Here is an 18330-nt window from a genome sequence, read left to right as displayed (position 1 = left end):
CTATGTGATACTGTCTGCTGAGCCGTGTATCTAATCCTACCCTGTGTGATACTGTCTGCTGAACCGTGTATCTAATCCTGCCCTGTGTGATACTGTCTGCTGAGCAGTGTATCTAATCCTATCCTGTGTGATACCATCTGCTGAGCTGTGTATCAAATCCTCTCCTGTGTGATACTGTCTGCTGAGCCGTGTATCTAATCCTACCCTGTGTGATACTGTCTGCTGAACCGTGTATCTAATCCTGCCCTGTGTGATACTGTCTGCTGAGCTGTGTATCTAATCCTTTCCTGTGTGATACCATCTGCTGAGCCGTGTAACTAATCCTCTCCTGTGTGATACTGTCTGCTGAGCCCTGTATCTAATCATATCCTGTGTGATACCATCTGCTGAGCAGTGTATCTAAACCTATCCTGTGTGATACCAGCTGCTGAGCTGTGTATCTAATCCTATCCTTTGTGATACTGTCTGCTGAGCTGTGTATCTAATCCTTTCCTGTGTGATACCATCTGCTGAGCTGTGTATCTAATCCTCTCCTGTGTGATAATGTCTGCTGAGCCGTGTATCTAATCCTCTCCTGTGTGATACTGTCTGCTGAGCTGTGTATCTAATCCTGTCCTGTGTGATACAGTCCGCTGAGCTATGAATCTAATCCTCTCCTGTGCGATATTCTCTGCTGAGCTGTGTATCTAATCCTCTCCTGTGTGATACTGTCTGCTGAGCTGTGCATCTAATCCTATCCTGTGTGATACTATCTGCTGAGCAGTGTATCTAATCCTATCCTGTGTGATACTGTTTGCTGAGCCGTGTATCTAATCCCGCCCTGTGCGATACTGTCTGCTGAGCCGTGGATCTAATCCACTCCTGTGTGATACTGTCTGCTGAGCTGTGTATCTAATCCCGCCCTGTGCGATACTGTCTGCTGAGCTGTGTATCTAATCCCCTCCTGTGTGATTCTGTCTGTGGAGCCGTGGATCTAATCCACTCCTGTGTGATACTGTCTGATGAACTGTGTATCTAATCCTCTCCTGTGTGATACTGTCTGCTGAGCTGTGTATCTAATCCTCTCCTGTGTGATACTGTCTGCTGAGCCGTGTATCTAATCCTACCCTGTGTGATACCGTCTGCTGAGCAGTGTATCTAATCCTCTCCTGTGTGATACCGGCTGCTGAGATGTGTATCTAATCCTCTCCTGTGCGATACTGTCTGCTGAGCTGTGTATCTAATCCTCTCCTGTGTGATACTGTCAGCTGAGCTGTGTATCTAATCCTCTCCTGTGTGATACTGTCTGCTGAGCTGTGTATCTAATCCTGTCCTGTGTGATACTGTCTGATGAGCTATGTATCTAATCCTCTCCTGTGCGATACTGTCTGCTGAGCTGTGTATCTAATCCTCTCCTGTGTGATACTGTCAGCTGAGCTGTGTATCTAATCCTCTCCTGTGTGATACTGTCTGCTGAGCCGTGTATCTAATCCTGTCCTGTGTGATACTGTCTGATGAGCTATGTATCTAATCCTCTCCTGTGTGATACTGTCTGCTGAGCTGTGTATCTAATCCTGTCCTGTGTGATACTGTCTGATGAGCTATGTATCTAATCCTCTCCTGTGCGATACTATCTGCTGAGCCGTGTATCTAATCCTCTCCTGTGTGATACTGTCTGCTGAGCCGTGTATCTAATCCTCTCCTGTGTGATACTGTCTGCTGAGCTGTGTATCTAATCCTCTCCTGTGTGATACTGTCTGCTGAGCCGTGTATCTAATCCTACCCTGTGTGATACTGTCTGCTGAACCGTGCATCTAATCCTGCCCTGTGTGATACTGTCTGCTGAGCAGTGTATCTAATTCTATCCTGTGTGATACCATCTGCTGAGCTGTGTATCTAATCCTCTCCTGTGTGATACTGCCTGCTGAGCTGTGTATCAAATCCTCTCCTGTGTGATACTGTCTGCTGAGCCGTGTATCTAATCCTACCCTGTGTGATACTGTCTGCTGAACCGTGTATCTAATCCTGCCCTGTGTGATACTGTCTGCTGAGCTGTGTATCTAATCCTATCCTGTGTGATACCATCTGCTGAGCCGTGTAACTAATCCTCTCCTGTGTGATACTGTCTGCTGAGCCCTGTATCTAATCATATCCTGTGTGATACCATCTGCTGAGCAGTGTATCTAAACCTGTCCTGTGTGATACCAGCTGCTGAGCTGTGTATCTAATCCTATCCTTTGTGATACTGTCTGCTGAGCTGTGTATCTAATCCTTTCCTGTGTGATACTATCTGCTGAGCAGTGTATCTAATCCTCTCCTGTGTGATACTGTCTGCTGAGCCGTGTATCTAATCCTCTACTGTGTGATACTATCTGCTGAGCAGTGTATCTAATCCTATCTTGTGTGATACCATCTGCTGAGCTGTGTATCTAATCCTCTCCTGTGTGATAATGTCTGCTGAGCCGTGTATCTAATCCTCTCCTGTGTGATACTGTCTGCTGAGCTGTGTATCTAATCATGTCCTGTGTGATACAGTCCGCTGAGCTATGTATCTAATCCTCTCCTGAGCGATATTGTCTGCTGAGCTTTGTATCTAATCCTCTCCTGTGTGATACTGTCTGCTGAGCCGTGTATCTAATCCTATCCTGTGTGATACTGTCTGCTGAGCCGTGTATCTAATCCCGCCCTGTGCGATACTGTCTGCTGAGCCGTGGATCTAATCCACTCCTGTGTGATACTGTCTGCTGAGCTGTGTATCTAATCCCGCCCTGTGCGATACTGTCTGCTGAGCCGTGTATCTAATCCACTCCTGTGTGATACTGTCTGATGAACTGTGTATCTAATCCTATCCTGTGTGATACTGTCTGCTGAGCCGTGTATCTAATCCCGCCCTGTGCGATACTGTCTGCTGAGCCGTGTATCTAATCCACTCCTGTGTGATACTATCTGCTGAGCTTTGTATCTAATCCTGTGCTGTGTGATACTGTCAGCTGAGTTGTGTATCTAATCCTATCCTGTGTGATACCATCTGCTGAGCTGTGTATCTAATCCTTTCCTGTGTGATACTGTCTGCTGAGCTGTGTATCTAATCCTCTCCTGTGTGATACCGTCTGCTGAGCCGTGTATCTAATCCTCTCCTGTGTGATACTGTCTGCTGAGCTATGTATCTAATCCTCTCCTGTCTGATACTGTTTGCTGAGCTGTGTATCTAATCCTTTCCTGTGTGATACTGTCTGCTGAGCTGTGTATCAAATCCTCTCCTGTGTGATACTGACTGCTGTGCTGTGTATCTAATCCTATGCTGTGTGATACTGTCTGCTGAGCTGTGTATCTAATCCTATGCTGTGTGATACTGTCTGCTGAGCTGTATCTCTAATCCTACCCTGTGTAATACTGTCTGCTCAACCGTGTATCTAATCCTCTCCTGTGTGATACCGTCTGCTGAGCAGTGTATCTAATCCTCTCCTGTATGATACCGGCTGCTGAGCTGTGTATCTAATCCTCTCCTGTGCGATACTCTCTGCTGAGCTGTGTATCTAATCCTTTCCTGTGTGATACTGTGTGCTGAGCTGTGTATGTAATCCTCTGTGTGATACTGTCTGATGAGCTGTGTATCTAATCCTCTCCTGTGTGATACTGTCTGCTGAGCCGTGTATCTAATCCACTCCTGTGTGATACTGTCTGATGAACTGTGTATCTAATCCTCTCCTGTGTGATACTGTCTGCTGAGCTGTGTATCTAATCCTCTCCTGTGTGATACTGTCTGCTGAGCCGTGTATCTAATCCTACCCTGTGTGATACCGTCTGCTGAGCAGTGTATCTAATCCTCTCCTGTGTGATACCGGCTGCTGAGCTGTGTATCTAATCCTCTCCTGTGCGATACTGTCTGCTGAGCTGTGTATCTAATCCTCTCCTGTGTGATACTGTCAGCTGAGCTGTGTATCTAATCCTCTCCTGTGTGATACTGTCTGCTGAGCTGTGTATCTAATCCTGTCCTGTGTGATACTGTCTGATGAGCTATGTATCTAATCCTCTCCTGTGCGATACTGTCTGCTGAGCTGTGTATCTAATCCTCTCCTGTGTGATACTGTCAGCTGAGCTGTGTATCTAATCCTCTCCTGTGTGATACTGTCTGCTGAGCCGTGTATCTAATCCTGTCCTGTGTGATACTGTCTGATGAGCTATGTATCTAATCCTCTCCTGTGTGATACTGTCTGCTGAGCTGTGTATCTAATCCTGTCCTGTGTGATACTGTCTGATGAGCTATGTATCTAATCCTCTCCTGTGCGATACTATCTGCTGAGCCGTGTATCTAATCCTCTCCTGTGTGATACTGTCTGCTGAGCCATGTATCTAATCCTCTGCTGTGTGATACTGTCTGCTGAGCCGTGTATCTAATCCTACCCTGTGTGATACTGTCTGCTGAACCGTGCATCTAATCCTGCCCTGTGTGATACTGTCTGCTGAGCAGTGTATCTAATTCTATCCTGTGTGATACCATCTGCTGAGCTGTGTATCTAATCCTCTCCTGTGTGATACTGTCTGCTGAGCTGTGTATCAAATCCTCTCCTGTGTGATACTGTCTGCTGAGCCGTGTATCTAATCCTACCCTGTGTGATACTGTCTGCTGAACCGTGTATCTAATCCTGCCCTGTGTGATACTGTCTGCTGAGCTGTGTATCTAATCCTATCCTGTGTGATACCATCTGCTGAGCCGTGTAACTAATCCTCTCCTGTGTGATACTGTCTGCTGAGCTGTGTATCTAATCCTCTCCTGTGTGATACTGTCTGCTGAGCCGTGTATCTAATCATATCCTGTGTGATACCATCTGCTGAGCAGTGTATCTAAACCTGTCCTGTGTGATACCAGCTGCTGAGCTGTGTATCTAATCCTATCCTTTGTGATACTATCTGCTGAGCAGTGTATCTAATCCTCTCCTGTGTGATACTGTCTGCTGAGCCGTGTATCTAATCCTCTACTGTGTGATACTATCTGCTGAGCAGTGTATCTAATCCTATCTTGTGTGATACCATCTGCTGAGCTGTGTATCTAATCCTCTCCTGTGTGATAATGTCTGCTGAGCCGTGTATCTAATCCTCTCCTGTGTGATACTGTCTGCTGAGCTGTGTATCTAATCCTGTCCTGTGTGATACAGTCCGCTGAGCTATGTATCTAATCCTCTCCTGAGCGATATTGTCTGCTGAGCTGTGTATCTAATCCTCTCCTGTGTGATACTGTCTGCTGAGCTGTGCATCTAATCCTATCCTGTGTGATACTATCTGCTGAGCAGTGTATCTAATCCTATCCTGTGTGATACTGTCTGCTGAGCCGTGTATCTAATCCCGCCCTGTGCGATACTGTCTGCTGAGCCGTGTATCTAATCCACTCCTGTGTGATACTGTCTGATGAACTGTGTATCTAATCCTATCCTGTGTGATACTGTCTGCTGAGCCGTGTATCTAATCCCGCCCTGTGCGATACTGTCTGCTGAGCCGTGTATCTAATCCACTCCTGTGTGATACTATCTGCTGAGCTTTGTATCTAATCCTGTGCTGTGTGATACTGTCAGCTGAGTTGTGTATCTAATCCTATCCTGTGTGATACCATCTGCTGAGCTGTGTATCTAATCCTTTCCTGTGTGATACTGTCTGCTGAGCTGTGTATCTAATCCTCTCCTGTGTGATACCGTCTGCTGAGCCGTGTATCTAATCCTCTCCTGTGTGATACTGTCTGCTGAGCTATGTATCTAATCCTCTCCTGTCTGATACTGTTTGCTGAGCTGTGTATCTAATCCTTTCCTGTGTGATACTGTCTGCTGAGCTGTGTATCAAATCCTCTCCTGTGTGATACTGACTGCTGTGCTGTGTATCTAATCCTATGCTGTGTGATACTGTCTGCTGAGCTGTGTATCTAATCCTATGCTGTGTGATACTGTCTGCTGAGCTGTATCTCTAATCCTACCCTGTGTGATACTGTCTGCTCAACCGTGTATCTAATCCTCTCCTGTGTGATACCGTCTGCTGAGCAGTGTATCTAATCCTCTCCTGTGTGATACCGGCTGCTGAGCTGTGTATCTAATCCTCTCCTGTGCGATACTCTCTGCTGAGCTGTGTATCTAATCCTTTCCTGTGTGATACTGTGTGCTGAGCTGTGTATGTAATCCTCTGTGTGATACTGTCTGATGAGCTGTGTATCTAATCCTCTCCTGTGTGATACTGTCTGCTGAGCTGTGTATCTAATCCTCTCCTGTGTGATACTGTCTGATGAACTGTGTATCTAATCCTATCCTGTGTGATACTGTCTGCTGAGCTGTGTATCTAATCCACCCGTGTGATACAGTCCGCTGAGCTGTGTATCTAATCCTATGCTGTGTGATACTGTCTGCTGAGCTGTGTATCTAATCCTCCTGTGTGATACTGTCTGCTGAGCTGTGTATCTAATCCTCTCCTGTGTAATACTGTCTGCTGAGCTGTGTATCTAATCCTCTCCTGTGTGATACTGTCTGCTGAGCTATGTCTCTAATCCCCTCCTGTGTGATACTGTCTGCTGAGCTGTGTATCTAATCCTCTCCTGTGTGATACTGTCTGATGAACTGTGTATCTAATCCTCTCCTGTGTGACTCTGTCTGCTGAGCCGTGTATCTAATCCTCTCCTGTGTGATACTGTGTGCTGAGATGTGTATCTTATCCTATCCTGTGTGATACTGTCTGATGAACTGTGTATCTAATCCTCTCCTGTGTGATACTGTCTGCTGAGTCGTGTATCTAATCCCGCCCTGTGCGATACTGTCTGCTGAGCCGTGTATCTAATCCACTCCTGTGTGATAATGTCTGATGAACTGTGTATCTAATCCTCTCCTGTGTGATACTGTCTGCTGAGCTGTTTATCTAATCCTCTCCTTTGTGATACTGTCTGCTGAGCTGTGTATCTAATCTTGTCCTTTGTGATACCGTCTGCTGAGCTGTGCATCTAATCCTGTCCTGTGTGATACCGTCTGCTGAGCAGTGTATCTAATCTTATCCTGTGATACTGTCTGCTGAGCTGTGTATCTAATCCCCTCCTGTGTGATTCTGTCTGCTGAGAAGTGTATCTAATCCTATGCTGTGTGATACTGTCTGCTGAGCTGTGTATCTAATCCTATGCTGTGTATCTAATCATCTCCTGTGTGATAATGTCTGCTGAGCCATGTATCTAATCCTATCCTGTGTGATACTGTCAGCTGAGCTGTGTATCTAATCCTATCCTGTGTGATACTGTCTGCAGAGCTGTGTATCTAATCCTCTCCTGTGTGATACTGTCTGCTGAGCCGTGTATCTAATCCTCTCCTGTGTGATACTGTCTGCTGAGCAGTGAATCTAATACTATCCTGTGTGATACTGTCTGCTCAGCCGTGTATCTAATCCACTCCTGTGTGATACTGTCTGCTGAGCTGTGTATCTAATCCTACGCTGTATGATACTGTCTGCTGAGCTGTGTATCTAATCCTCTCCTGTGTGATACTGTCTGCTGAGCTGTGTATCTAATCCTGTCCTGTGTGATACTGTATGCTGAGCCGTGTATCTAATCCTATGCTGTGTGATACTGTCTGCTGAGCTGTGTATCTAATCCTCTCCTGTGTGATACTGTCTGCTGAGCTGTGTATCTAATCCTGTCCTGTGTGATACTGTCTGCTGAGCCGTGTATCTAATCCTATGCTGTGCGATACTGTCTGCTGAGCTGTGTATCTAATCCTATGCTGTGTGATACTGTCTGCTGAGCTGTGTATCTAATCCTATGCTGTGTGATACTGCCTGCTGAGCTGTGTATCTAATCCTATGCTGTGTGATACTGTCTCCTCAGCTGTGTATCTAATCCCCTCCTGTGTGATACTGTCTGCTGAGCCGTGTATCTAATCCTATGCTGTGTGATACTGTCTGCTGAGCCATGTATCTAATCCTCTCCTGTGAGATACTGTCTGCTGAGCTGCGTATCTAATCCTCTCCTGTGTGATACTGTCTGATGAACTGTGTATCTAATCCCCTCCTGTGTGATACTCTCTGCTGAGCTGTGTATCTAATCCCCTCCTGTGTGATACTGTCTGTTGAGCCGTGTATCTAATCCTATGCTGTGTGATACTGCCTGCTGAGCTGTGTATCTAATCCTGCCCTGTGTGATACTGTCTGCTGAGCAGTGTATCTAATCCTCTCCTGTGTGATACTGTCTGCTGAGCTATGTATCTAATCCTGTGTGATACTGTCTGCTGAGCTGTGTATCTAATCCTCTCCTGTGTGATACCGGCTGCTGAGCTGTGTATCTAATACTCTGCTGTGTGATACTGTCTGCTGAGCAGTGTATCTAATACTCTCCTGTGTGATACTGTCTGATGAACTGTGTATCTAATCCTATCCTGTGTGATACTGTCTGCTGAGCCGTGTATCTAATCCCGCCCTGTGCGATACTGTCTGCTGAGCCGTGTATCTAATCCACTCCTGTGTGATACTGTCTGCTGAGCTGTGTATCTAATCCTATGCTGTGTGATACTGTCAGCTGATCTGTGTATCTAATCCTCTCCTGTGTGATACTGTCTGCTGAGCCGTGTATCTAATCCTCTGTGTAATACTGTGTGTTGAGCCGTGTATCTAATCCTCTCCTGTGTGATACTGTCTGCTGAGCAGTGTATCTAATCTTATCCTGTGTGATACTGTCTGCTGAGCTGTGTATCTAATCCCCTCCTGTGTGATACTGTCTGCTGAGCTGTGTATCTAATCCTATGATGTGTATCTAATCCTCTCCTGTGCGATACTGTCTACTGAGCCGTGTATCTAATCCCCTCCTGTGATACTGTCTGCTGAGCCGTGTATCTAATCCTCTCCTGTGTGATACCGTCTGCTGAGCTGTGTATCTAATTCTCTCCTGTGTGATACTGTCTGCTGAGCTGTGTATCTAATACTCTCCTGTGTGATACTGTCTGCTGAGCAGTGTATCTAATACTATCCTGTGTGATACTGTCTGCTCAGCCGTGTATCTAATCCACTCCTGTGTGATACTGTCTGCTGAGCTGTGTATCTAATCCTACGCTGTATGATACTGTCTGCTGAGCTGTGTATCTAATCCTCTCCTGTGTGATACTGTATGCTGAGCTGTGTATCTAATCCTGTCCTATGTGATACTGTATGCTGAGCCGTGTATCTAATCCTATGCTGTGTGATACTGTCTGCTGAGCTGTGTATCTAATCCTCTCCTGTGTGATATTGTCTGCTGAGCTGTGTATCTAATCCTGTCCTGTGTGATACTGTCTGCTGAGCCGTGTATCTAATCCTATGCTGTGCGATACTGTCTGCTGAGCTGTGTATCTAATCCTATGCTGTGTGATACTGTCTGCTGAGCTGTGTATCTAATCCTATGCTGTGTGATACTGCCTGCTGAGCTGTGTATCTAATCCTATGCTGTGTGATACTGTCTGCTGAGCCATGTATCTAATCCTCTCCTGTGAGATACTGTCTGCTGAGCTGCGTATCTAATCCTCTCCTGTGTGATACTGTCTGATGAACTGTGTATCTAATCCCCTCCTGTGTGATACTCTCTGCTGAGCTGTGTATCTAATCCCCTCCTGTGTGATACTGTCTGTTGAGCCGTGTATCTAATCCTATGCTGTGTGATACTGCCTGCTGAGCTGTGTATCTCATCCTCTCCTGTGTGATACTGTCTGCTGAGCTGTGTATCTAATCCTCTCCTGTGTGATACTGTCTGCTGAGCTATGTATCTAATCCTGTGTGATACTGTCTGCTGAGCTGTGTATCTAATTCTCCCTGTGTGATACCGTCTGCTGAGCTGTGTATCTAATACTCTCCTGTGTGATACTGTCTGCTGAGCAGTGTATCTAATACTCTCCTGTGTGATACTGTCTGATGAACCGTGTATCTAATCCCGCCCTGTGCGATACTGTCTGCTGAGCCGTGTACCTAATCCACTCCTCTGTGATACTGTCTGCTGAGCTGTGTATCTAATCCTATGCTGTGTGATACTGTCTGCTGATCTGTGTATCTAATCCTCTCCTGTGTGATACTGTCTGCTGAGCTGTGTATCTAATCCTACGCTGTGTGATACTGTCTGCTGAGCTGTGTATCTAATCCTCTCCTGTGTGATACTGTCTGCTGAGCTGTGTATCTAATCCTGTCCTGTGTGATACTGTCTGCTGAGCCGTGTATCTAATCCTATGCTGTGTGATACTGTCTGCTGAGCTGTGTATCTAATCTTATACTGTGTGATACTGCCTGCTGAGCTGTGTATCTAATCCTATGCTGTGTGATACTGTATGCTGAGCAGTGTATCTAATCCTCTCCTGTGTGATACTGTCTCCTCAGCTGTGTATCTAATCCCCTCCTGTGTGATACTGTCTGCTGAGCCATGTATCTAATCCTCTCCTGTGAGATACTGTCTGCTGAGCTGCGTATCTAATCCCGCCCTGTGTGATACTGTCTGCTGAGCCGTGGATCTAATCCACTCCTGTGTGATACTGTCTGCTGAGCTGTGTATCTAATCCCGCCCTGTGCGATACTGTCTGCTGAGCCGTGTATCTAATCCACTCCTGTGTGATACTGTCTGATGAACTGTGTATCTAATCCTATCCTGTGTGATACTGTCTGCTGAGCCGTGTATCTAATCCCGCCCTGTGCGATACTGTCTGCTGAGCCGTGTATCTAATCCTCTCCTGTGTGATACTGTCAGCTGAGCTGTGTATCTAATCCTCCTGTGTGATACTGTCTGCTGAGCTGTGTATCTAATCCTCTCCTGTGTAATACTGTCTGCTGAGCTGTGTATCTAATCCTCTCCTGTGTGATACTGTCTGATGAACTGTGTATCTAATCCTCTCCTGTGTGATACTGTCTGCTGAGCTATGTCTCTAATCCCCTCCTGTGTGATACTGTCTGCTGAGCTGTGTATCTAATCCTCTCCTGTGTGATACTGTCTGCTGAGCTGTGTATCTAATCCTCTCCTGTGTGATACTGTCTGCTGAGCTGTGTATCTAATCCTCTCCTGTGTGATACTGTCTGCTGAGCTGTTTATCTAATCCTCTCCTTTGTGATACTGTCTGCTGAGCTGTGTATCTAATCTTGTCCTTTGTGATACCGTCTGCTGAGCTATGCATCTAATCCTGTCCTGTGTGATACCGTCTGCTGAGCAGTGTATCTAATCTTATCCTGTGATACTGTCTGCTGAGCTGTGTATCTAATCCCCTCCTGTGTGATTCTGTCTGCTGAGAAGTGTATCTAATCCTATGCTGTGTGATACTGTCTGCTGAGCTGTGTATCTAATCCTATGCTGTGTATCTAATCATCTCCTGTGTGATAATGTCTGCTGAGCCGTGTATCTAATCCTATCCTGTGTGATACTGTCAGCTGAGCTGTGTATCTAATCCTATCCTGTGTGATACTGTCTGCTGAGCTGTGTATCTAATCCTCTCCTGTGTGATACTGTCTGCTGAGCCGTGTATCTAATCCTCTCCTGTGTGATACTGTGTGCTGAGCTGTGTATGTAATCCTCTCCTGTGCGTTACTGTCTGCTGAGCTGTGTATCTAATCCTCTCCTGTGTGATACTGTCTGATGAACTGTGTATCTAATCCTGTCCTATGTGATACTGTCAGCTGAGCTGTGTATCTAATCCTCTCCTGTGTGATACTGTCAGCTGAGCTGTGTATCTAATCCTCTCCTGTGCGTTACTGTCTGCTGAGCTGTGTATCTAATCCTATCCTGTGTGATACCATCTGCTGAGCTGTGTATCTAATCCTCTCCTGTGTGATACTGTCTGCTGAGCCGTGTATCTAATCCTCTCCTGTGTGATACTGTCTGCTGAGCCGTGTATCTAATCCTACCCTGTGTGATACTGTCTGCTGAACCGTGTATCTAATCCTGCCCTGTGTGATACTGTCTGCTGAGCAGTGTATCTAATTCTATCCTGTGTGATACCATCTGCTGAGCTGTGTATCTAATCCTCTCCTGTGTGATACTGTCTGCTGAGCTGTGTATCAAATCCCCTTCTATGTGATACTGTCTGCTGAGCCGTGTATCTAATCCTACCCTGTGTGATACTGTCTGCTGAACCGTGTATCTAATCCTGCCCTGTGTGATACTGTCTGCTGAGCTGTGTATCTAATCCCCTCCTGTGTGATACTGTCTGCTGAGCCGTGTATCTAATCCTCTCCTGTGTGATACTGTCTGCTGAGCTGTGTATCAAATCCTCTCCTGTGTGATACTGTCTGCTGAGCCGTGTATCTAATCCTACCCTGTGTGATACTGTCTGCTGAACCGTGTATCTAATCCTGCCCTGTGTGATACTGTCTGCTGAGCTGTGTATCTAATCCTTTCCTGTGTGATACCATCTGCTGAGCCGTGTAACTAATCCTCTCCTGTGTGATACTGTCTGCTGAGCCCTGTATCTAATCATATCCTGTGTGATACCATCTGCTGAGCAGTGTATCTAATCCTCTCCTGTGTGATACTGTCAGCTGAGCTGTGTATCTAATCCTCTCCTGTGTGATACTGTCTGCTGAGCCGTGTATCTAATCCTGTCCTGTGTGATACTGTCTGATGAGCTATGTATCTAATCCTCTCCTGTGTGATACTGTCTGCTGAGCTGTGTATCTAATCCTGTCCTGTGTGATACTGTCTGATGAGCTATGTATCTAATCCTCTCCTGTGCGATACTATCTGCTGAGCCGTGTATCTAATCCTCTCCTGTGTGATACTGTCTGCTGAGCCGTGTATCTAATCCTCTCCTGTGTGATACTGTCTGCTGAGCTGTGTATCTAATCCTCTCCTGTGTGATACTGTCTGCTGAGCCGTGTATCTAATCCTACCCTGTGTGATACTGTCTGCTGAACCGTGCATCTAATCCTGCCCTGTGTGATACTGTCTGCTGAGCAGTGTATCTAATTCTATCCTGTGTGATACCATCTGCTGAGCTGTGTATCTAATCCTCTCCTGTGTGATACTGTCTGCTGAGCTGTGTATCAAATCCTCTCCTGTGTGATACTGTCTGCTGAGCCGTGTATCTAATCCTACCTGTGTGATACTGTCTGCTGAACCGTGTATCTAATCCTGCCCTGTGTGATACTGTCTGCTGAGCTGTGTATCTAATCCTATCCTGTGTGATACCATCTGCTGAGCCGTGTAACTAATCCTCTCCTGTGTGATACTGTCTGCTGAGCCCTGTATCTAATCATATCCTGTGTGATACCATCTGCTGAGCAGTGTATCTAAACCTGTCCTGTGTGATACCAGCTGCTGAGCTGTGTATCTAATCCTATCCTTTGTGATACTGTCTGCTGAGCTGTGTATCTAATCCTTTCCTGTGTGATACTATCTGCTGAGCAGTGTATCTAATCCTCTCCTGTGTGATACTGTCTGCTGAGCCGTGTATCTAATCCTCTACTGTGTGATACTATGTGCTGAGCAGTGTATCTAATCCTATCTTGTGTGATACCATCTGCTGAGCTGTGTATCTAATCCTCTCCTGTGTGATAATGTCTGCTGAGCCGTGTATCTAATCCTCTCCTGTGTGATACTGTCTGCTGAGCTGTGTATCTAATCCTGTCCTGTGTGATACAGTCCGCTGAGCTATGTATCTAATCCTCTCCTGAGCGATATTGTCTGCTGAGCTGTGTATCTAATCCTCTCCTGTGTGATACTGTCTGCTGAGCCGTGTATCTAATCCTATCCTGTGTGATACTGTCTGCTGAGCCGTGTATCTAATCCCGCCCTGTGCGATACTGTCTGCTGAGCCGTGGATCTAATCCACTCCTGTGTGATACTGTCTGCTGAGCTGTGTATCTAATCCCGCCCTGTGCGATACTGTCTGCTGAGCCGTGTATCTAATCCACTCCTGTGTGATACTGTCTGATGAACTGTGTATCTAATCCTATCCTGTGTGATACTGTCTGCTGAGCCGTGTATCTAATCCCGCCCTGTGCGATACTGTCTGCTGAGCCGTGTATCTAATCCACTCCTGTGTGATACTATCTGCTGAGCTTTGTATCTAATCCTGTGCTGTGTGATACTGTCAGCTGAGTTGTGTATCTAATCCTATCCTGTGTGATACCATCTGCTGAGCTGTGTATCTAATCCTTTCCTGTGTGATACTGTCTGCTGAGCTGTGTATCTAATCCTCTCCTGTGTGATACCGTCTGCTGAGCCGTGTATCTAATCCTCTCCTGTGTGATACTGTCTGCTGAGCTATGTATCTAATCCTCTCCTGTGTGATACTGTTTGCTGAGCTGTGTATCTAATCCTTTCCTGTGTGATACTGTCTGCTGAGCTGTGTATCAAATCCTCTCCTGTGTGATACTGACTGCTGTGCTGTGTATCTAATCCTATGCTGTGTGATACTGTCTGCTGAGCTGTGTATCTAATCCTATGCTGTGTGATACTGTCTGCTGAGCTGTATCTCTAATCCTACCCTGTGTAATACTGTCTGCTCAACCGTGTATCTAATCCTCTCCTGTGTGATACCGTCTGCTGAGCAGTGTATCTAATCCTCTCCTGTATGATACCGGCTGCTGAGCTGTGTATCTAATCCTCTCCTGTGCGATACTCTCTGCTGAGCTGTGTATCTAATCCTTTCCTGTGTGATACTGTGTGCTGAGCTGTGTATGTAATCCTCTGTGTGATACTGTCTGATGAGCTGTGTATCTAATCCTCTCCTGTGTGATACTGTCTGCTGAGCTGTGTATCTAATCCTCTCCTGTGTGATACTGTCTGATGAACTGTGTATCTAATCCTATCCTGTGTGATACTGTCTGCTGAGCTGTGTATCTAATCCACCCGTGTGATACAGTCCGCTGAGCTGTGTATCTAATCCTATGCTGTGTGATACTGTCTGCTGAGCTGTGTATCTAATCCTCTCCTGTGTGATACTGTCTGCTGAGCTATGTCTCTAATCCCCTCCTGTGTGATACTGTCTGCTGAGCTGTGTATCTAATCCTCTCCTGTGTGATACTGTCTGATGTACTGTGTATCTAATCCTCTCCTGTGTGATACTGTCTGCTGAGCTGTGTATCTAATCCTCTCCTGTGTGATACTGTCTGCTGAGCTGTGTATCTAATCCTCTCCTGTGTGATACTGTCTGATGAGCTGTGTATCTAATCCTCTCCTGTGTGACTCTGTCTGCTGAGCCGTGTATCTAATCCTCTCCTGTGTGATACTGTGTGCTGAGATGTGTATCTTATCCTATCCTGTGTGATACTGTCTGATGAACTGTGTATCTAATCCTATCTTGTGTGATACCATCTGCTGAGTCGTGTATCTAATCCCGCCCTGTGCGATACTGTCTGCTGAGCCGTGTATCTAATCCACTCCTGTGTGATAATGTCTGATGAACTGTGTATCTAATCCTCTCCTGTGTGATACTGTCTGCTGAGCTGTTTATCTAATCCTCTCCTTTGTGATACTGTCTGCTGAGCTGTGTATCTAATCTTGTCCTTTGTGATACCGTCTGCTGAGCTATGCATCTAATCCTGTCCTGTGTGATACCGTCTGCTGAGCAGTGTATCTAATCTTATCCTGTGATACTGTCTGCTGAGCTGTGTATCTAATCCCCTCCTGTGTGATTCTGTCTGCTGAGAAGTGTATCTAATCCTATGCTGTGTGATACTGTCTGCTGAGCTGTGTATCTAATCCTATGCTGTGTATCTAATCATCTCCTGTGTGATAATGTCTGCTGAGCCATGTATCTAATCCTATCCTGTGTGATACTGTCAGCTGAGCTGTGTATCTAATCCTATCCTGTGTGATACTGTCTGCAGAGCTGTGTATCTAATCCTCTCCTGTGTGATACTGTCTGCTGAGCCGTGTATCTAATCCTCTCCTGTGTGATACTGTGTGCTGAGCTGTGTATCTAATCCTCTCCTGTGCGTTACTGTCTGCTGAGCTGTGTATCTAATCCTCTCCTGTGTGATACTGTCTGATGAACTGTGTATCTAATCCTGTCCTATGTGATACTGTCAGCTGAGCTGTGTATCTAATCCTCTCCTGTGTGATACTGTCTGCTGTGTCATATATCTAATCCCGCCCTGTGCGATACTGTCTGCTGAGCTGTGTATCTAATCCACTCCTGTGTGATACTGTCTGATGAACTGTGTATCTAATCCTGTCCTATGTGATACTGTCAGCTGAGCTGTGTATCTAATCCTCTCCTGTGTGATACTGTCTGCTGAGCTGTGCATCTAATCCTGTCCTGTGTGATACCGTCTGCTGAGCTATGTATCTAATCCTTTCCTGTGTGATACTGTCTGCTGAGCTGTGTATCTAATCCTCTCTTGTGTGATACTGTCTGCTGAGCTGTGTATCTAATCCTCTCCTGTGTGATACTGTCTGTGGAGCCGTGTATCTAATCCTCTCCTGTGCGATACCGTCTGCTGAGCTGTGTATCTAATCCTCTCCTGTGCGATACTGTCTGCTGAGCTGTGTATCTAATCCTCTCCTGTGTGATACTGTCTGCTGAGCAGTGTATCTAATCTTATACTGTGTGATACTGTCTGCTGAGCTGTGTATCTAATCCTCTCCTGTGTGATACTGTCTGTTGAGCAGTGTATCTAATCTTATACTGTGTGGTACTGTCTGCTGAGCTGTGTATCTAATCCCCTCCTGTGTGATACTGTCTGCTGAGCCGTGTATCTAATCCTCTCCTGTGTGATACTGTCTGCTGAGCTATGTATCTAATCCTGTCCTGTGTGATACTGTCTGCTGAGCTGTGTATGTATCTAATCCCCTCCTGTGTGATAATATCTGCTGAGCTGTGTATCTAATCCTCTCCTGTGTGATAATGTCTGCTGAGCTGTGTATCTAATCCTGTCCTGTGTGATACCGTCTGCTGAGCTGTGTATCTAATCCTATCCTGTGTGATACTATCTGCTGAGCCGTGTATCTAATCCTCTCCTGTGTGATACTGTCTGCTGAGCTGTGTATCTAATCCTACCCTGTATGATACTGTCTGCTGAGCCGTGTATCTAATCCTCTCCTGTGTGATACTGTCTGCTGAGCCGTGTATCTAATCCTCTCCTGTGTGATACTGTCTGCTGAGCCGTGTATCTAATCCTCTCCTGTGTCATACTGTCTGCTGAGCCGTGTATCTAATCCTCTCCTGTGTGATACTGTCTGCTGAGCTGTATCTCTAATCCTCTCCTGTGTGATACCATCTGCTGAGCCGTGTATCTAATCCTCTCCTGTGTGATACTGTCTGCTGAGCCGTGTATCTAATCCTCTCCTGTGTGATACTGTCTGCTGAGCTATGTCTCTAATCCTCTCCTGTGTGATACTGTCTACTGAGCTGTGTATCTAATCCTCTCCTGTGTGATACTGTCTGCTGAGCTGTGTATCTAATCCTCTCCTGTGTGATACTGTCTGATGAACTGTGTATCTAATCCTCTCCTGTGTGATACTGTCTGCTGAGCTGTGTATCTAATCCTCTCCTGTGTGATACTGTCTGCTGAGCTGTGTATCTAATCCTCTCCTGTGTGATACTGTCTGATGAGCTGTGTATCTAATCCTCTCCTGTGTGACTCTGTCTGCTGAGCCGTGTATCTAATCCTCTCCTGTGTGATACTGTGTGCTGAGATGTGTATCTTATCCTATCCTGTGTGATACTGTCTGATGAACTGTGTATCTAATCCTATCTTGTGTGATACCATCTGCTGAGTCGTGTATCTAATCCCGCCCTGTGCGATACTGTCTGCTGAGCCGTGTATCTAATCCACTCCTGTGTGATACTGTCTGATGAACTGTGTATCTAATCCTCTCCTGTGTGATACTGTCTGCTGAGCTGTGTATCTAATCCTTTCCTGTGTGATACTGTCTGCTGAGCTGTTTATCTAATCCTCTCCTTTGTGATACTGTCTGCTGAGCTGTGTATCTAATCTTATCCTGTGATACTGTCTGCTGAGCTGTGTATCTTATCCCCTCCTGTGTGATTCTGTCTGCTGAGAAGTGTATCTAATCCTATGCTGTGTGATACTGTCTGCTGAGCTGTGTATCTAATCCTATGCTGTGTATCTAATCATCTACTGTGTGATAATGTCTGCTGAGCCGTGTATCTAATCCTATCCTGTGTGATACTGTCAGCTGAGCTGTGTATCTAATCCTATCCTGTGTGATACTGTCTGCTGAGCTGTGTATCTAATCCTCTCCTGTGTGATACTGTCTGCTGAGCCGTGTATCTAATCCTCTCCTGTGCGTTACTGTCTGCTGAGCTGTGTATCTAATCCTCTCCTGTGTGATACTGTCTGATGAACTGTGTATCTAATCCTCTCCTGTGTGATACTGTCTGATGAACTGTGTATCTAATCCTGTCCTATGTGATACTGTCAGCTGAGCTGTGT

This window comes from Phyllobates terribilis, unplaced genomic scaffold (genome assembly GCF_046119375.1).
Source record: "Phyllobates terribilis strain yellow unplaced genomic scaffold, ASM4611937v1 Scaffold_230__1_contigs__length_3167835, whole genome shotgun sequence".
Taxonomy (NCBI): Eukaryota; Metazoa; Chordata; class Amphibia; order Anura; family Dendrobatidae; genus Phyllobates; species Phyllobates terribilis.
This window is presented reverse-complemented; position numbering follows the sequence as displayed.